The sequence below is a fragment of the Suricata suricatta genome, chromosome 17, assembly GCF_006229205.1.
Source record: "Suricata suricatta isolate VVHF042 chromosome 17, meerkat_22Aug2017_6uvM2_HiC, whole genome shotgun sequence".
Lineage (NCBI taxonomy): Eukaryota > Metazoa > Chordata > Mammalia > Carnivora > Herpestidae > Suricata > Suricata suricatta.
Window position 1 is genome coordinate 37,999,668 of NC_043716.1, and position 4,610 is coordinate 38,004,277.

A 4,610-nucleotide genomic window follows, 5' to 3' on the forward strand; every position below is an offset into this window, starting at 1 on the left:
TTTTATGGGTCATTTTTGAGCAATGAGGAAGGGAGCAGCTGCATATGAGCATGTGATGTTCTGGCCTCTGCCACTGGAGTGGGTTTTCTTCGCTGTCTCTAACTTTGGATCATGTTCTCTACCCCAAAAGCACAACAAACAATTACTGCTATGGTTCCCATCACTGCCATCATGGTAGTTCATTGAGCCTTATCGTTGCCATCATATATTTTTGTATTACATTTCTCTGGAAGATCTTTAGATTCTGTAAGATATAGCATTTTAAAAATTGTTATCTCTTTATTCATTAAGAATATTTTTCAATGGAGGAACAAGAAGTTAAAAAATGAAAATGTGCCTCCCCTCAGAATTTATCACCATAAATGGGAAATCTATAGCACATGTTTGTTTGCATCCATTTGAAATGTCAATGTACTTTAGTCTATTTAGTTTACATATTATTCTTTATACTCATTCTAATTTAGCATTCTTCCAGCTTGAGCATGCAGCATGTCATCTGAAGGGCTTCTTAAATATGGTGGACATGTCCCAGAGGTTCTAAATACATCAGGCATGGGGGTGTTGCTGCATTTCTAACAAGTATCCAGATGCTGTTGCTGCTGAAAGCCCCAGGATGACCCTTAAGAGTCCTACTCCTTCATCCTGCTCCTTCAAGCCCTAAGTTGGTGCCACTTTCTAGTTCCTGCTTGTTTTTGAAGCCAATTTGTCAAGTGGATAATCCAAGATACACACATTGCCAGTTATTGACGTTCTGTATGTGGTTTAGGATCTCCTCCCTGGAAGTCTACAGTCTACTGAGAAGCCCAACCATGCACTCACTACAGATAACTGCAGAGTAGTATTGAAACAAACATCAAAGGAGTTCTCAGTAGTGCAATTTAATAAAAAAATTGTGTTTAAGGAAAATCAGTAAGGAAGATGATTTGATAAAAACATAGATTTACTCATAAATAAATAATTTAGTCACTATTTCTTGTTTACAATTTCCTTGCAGTTTTATTATCTATGTAGGGATTCCTATACAATATAGTCTCATTTCACATGTTTCTGAATTTTTCATGAATGAAATCTTACTCCTCTGAGTGTAATTTTTTCACTCAATATTATGGAAGCATTTTTGAAGGTAGCCTCCAAAAGAGTCCAGTGTTTTCCACCTCTTGGTGTTCATGGTCTCCTGTAATTCCCACCATTCAAGTAAACTATCTATCAACAGGGTATGGCAACGTCAAGAGATTGAGTTACAAAAGATTTGTGACTTTCATCTTAAAAAATATTTTTTTAATGTTTAAATATTTTTGAGAGATAGAGAGACAAAGCGTGAACAGGGGAAGGGCAGAGAGAGAAGGAGACACAGACTCTGAAACAGGCTCCAGGGTCTGAGCTGTCAGCACAGAGCCCAACGTGGGGCTCAAACTCACAAACAGCAAGATCGTGACCTGAGCCAAAGTCGACCGCTCTACCAACTGAGCCACCCAGGTACCCTTGTGACTTTCATCTTAATGCCAACATTTTCTCTCTCTCACTCACTGGCTTTGATGAAGACAGGTCCTATGAGAGAGATCCTTGCATCAAAGAACTAAATGTGGTCTCCATTCAACAACCAGCAAGGAAGTAAGGGCCTCCCTTGTGTGGCCCTCAGCAACTGAATCCTGCCAGTGACCATGTATGTGAACTTGGAAATGGATTCTTCCCCAGTGAAGACCTCAGAAGAGACCCCAGTGCCAGCCAGCACCTTGAGTGCAGCATTGTGAAACCCTATGAAACAGAGAGTGGGTGGGCCATACCTGGATTTTAGATCCACAGAGGCAGAGAAAATTAATGAGTGTCATTCTAAGCAGCTAAATTTTTGAGGCAATGTTATATAGTAATAGATAACATAATAATAGAAAAAATATATATATAATAAAAGATAGTACAGATTTATCTAGGACTATGACATGCACAGGTGAGAAGAGAGGAACTGAAAGTTGCAGAGAAATAGAAATGCTAAAACATATTTAGGCATAAGGTCACAAGACCCAAGCAGCCATTCCCTACAAGGGTCTGGGGCACTCTCTTTACCATGCTATTAAGGCATCACCAGGTACCAGTGTCAGCAGTATCTTTGGGAAAGGAGTGTCTATTCTCTAAAGTGAGAGGTTGTGGTAGGGAACACTATGACCAAACTATGTTCCCTAGGAATAATGGGGATGGTCATACCTCTGAATGACAGAGTCCATCTAGCAGTATTTAATTATAAGAAGTAATGTAGGTATAATTATGTGATAGCCAACAAGTTTGGAATGACAAAAGGGGGAAGAATGATATGTGACCCTCAGGGATCTATCAATATGGATAATAGAGCATGGTGTCCCTCATAATAGTATATAGGCAACCAACTCAGATATACCTTTATATAAGTGTGTGTGTGTACTTGTGTGTGTGTGTTGTGAGCCTGAGTGTGTGTGTGTGTGTGTGTGTGTGTGTGTGTGTGTGAATGTCATTAAAAGAACATAAGAGGGGCGCCTGGGTGGCTCAGTTGGTTAAGCGTCCGACTTCGGCTCAGGTCATGATCTCACAGTTCATGGGTTCGAGCCCTGCATCAGGCTCTGTGCTGACTGCTAGCTCAGAGCCTGGAGCCTGTCTTCAGATCATGTGACTCCTTCTCTCTCTGACCCACCCTGCTCATGCTCTCTCTCTCTCTCTCAAAAATAAATAAAAACATTTAAAATTTTTAAAAAAATGAAAATTAAAAAAAATAAAAGAACATAAGAATAAAAGAATAAAGGCTGAGGCCAATGATCCAGTGGAAGTCATGATGTCTGACATAGTTTAAAGAGTCAAGCTATTCACAGACCTAGAAACCATTAACCTAAAAATGGACAGACCAGTCCTCTAGGATAAAGGGCTGCACAAGTATGTGTCATAGAATTTCTTTCTTCATTACTCAAGGGATTTATGTCTATTGTTTCAGCAGACATCTGGAATACTCATGTGTTTGCAGGCTGTTAGACATAGGATCTCAGTTGAACTCACTACTGGGTACCCATGATCCTTTATGCCCCTATTTAAATACCTTGATCTAGATGTAAGAGTTAAAGAAGTTTCCCAATACCTTAATCACAGTGATTCAATAGGGGGAATTTGTCCCTCTTCTACATCAATTGTAGGCTGTGTACATCTAGAGATCTTGGATCTAAGACAGGAAAGCTCATTTGAAGGGACATGGTAAATTTCTTCTCGGAAGTAACTCTAACTGCCACCTTATTCCCTTCAGGTTCTAGTTCCAGTATGTTTGCAGACGAAGGAAGGAGCTATGAGGGCCCAAGGAATATGTTTAGTGTTGAGGTGATCTGCAGGGGCATCCATGGCATTCTTATTCTCAGTATTAACTACATATAGACAAGTTGTAGCCTGAAAGGACATAGGAACCATGGGCTCTGGACTCTCAGGAATTGAGTGAGACCTTGGTCACTGCACCAGGCAAGTCAGCTAAAGGAAGAGAGGAACTGCCCACTAACCCTCATCCTTTAGGTTTTTATGGAAATTATGACAAACCACAAGGAGCAAGATTAATGAGAGAAATCCACAGACATGAGCAGGGCCAGGAGTAGACACATGATATCCCATTCAGATGCGCTTTGCATAAATACCCTCATCCACAGTGTAGTGTGAGTATGGATTACAAATGGCTCACACTGATCATGCGCTGTCTGCAGGTAAGTGTCTCAGTCTCGGGGGAGAGAGGCATCTAGAGTTCTATCCTTTACATCCTTTCCACCTGCCAAAGGATGTTGAAGGTGGTGAGAAGTGACATAGGAGTACAAAGGCCCAACTCCTTTGTGAAGAAGAGAAGCAAGTCCATGTCACAGTACACAGCCTTCATCTGTGGGTCAGAATATCAGGGTGGAGCTGAACTGAAACCACACTTGTCTTAGCTTCTTTAACTATCCTATGCTGACTCTCTTTCACACTGGACCTCCCAACAGCACGTTCCTGTACAATAGTTAGGCAGGATGACCAATTTTATGCTCTGGTGTTTTGAATGCAATAGGAATCACAGTTTGGTGCAGTCCCCCTCAAACATAGCCTCCATGAGAGAGACATTTCCTAATGTGGTGAGCTGTTTTGCTCAGGGGGTGTGTCACAGGACATATGATCTTTTAAAATTGGACAGAAGTAGTCTAAAACTAAGCGTGAACAAACTGTAAGAAGAAACCGCATCCTATGATAAGATTTAGTATTTCAGTGCCGAACAAGCTCGAGAACTGACCGTGTCTCCTTGTGACCATTCATCTCCTATGGAAATGTTTGAGGCCCTGCTACTCAGACTTAGAACACTGGTGTTAGGTTGACTTCAGGATCAGACACCAAACAGAGGTTTGAGACCAAGTCCTGTGTCTGGGAGGTGATCCCAAGCAGTGCTCCAGCAAACTGATCCCGGGAAGGGATGGAAGCCAGTGCAGATTGATTTCCAGAGCAGGTGACTCCTGTGGGCAGCCGGGGTTGTTCAGTGCTACTGAGCCCTCTGGTCTCACACGCCCCACTCGAGGGACAGGGGCTAGAGCACTTATCCATCAAGTCCTGCCCATTGGTTGAGCACTTTCCCCAGAGACTTCCTTCCCCACTCT

The 4,610-nt window shown here is 41.9% G+C and overlaps 1 protein-coding gene across 1 annotated transcript in view; it reads right to left on the minus strand.

The window, feature by feature from the left end:
• Positions 1-4,610, minus strand: part of LOC115281879 (keratin-associated protein 5-5-like) — a 14,817-nt gene that overhangs the window by 711 nt on the left and 9,496 nt on the right. The window lies entirely within an intron of this gene.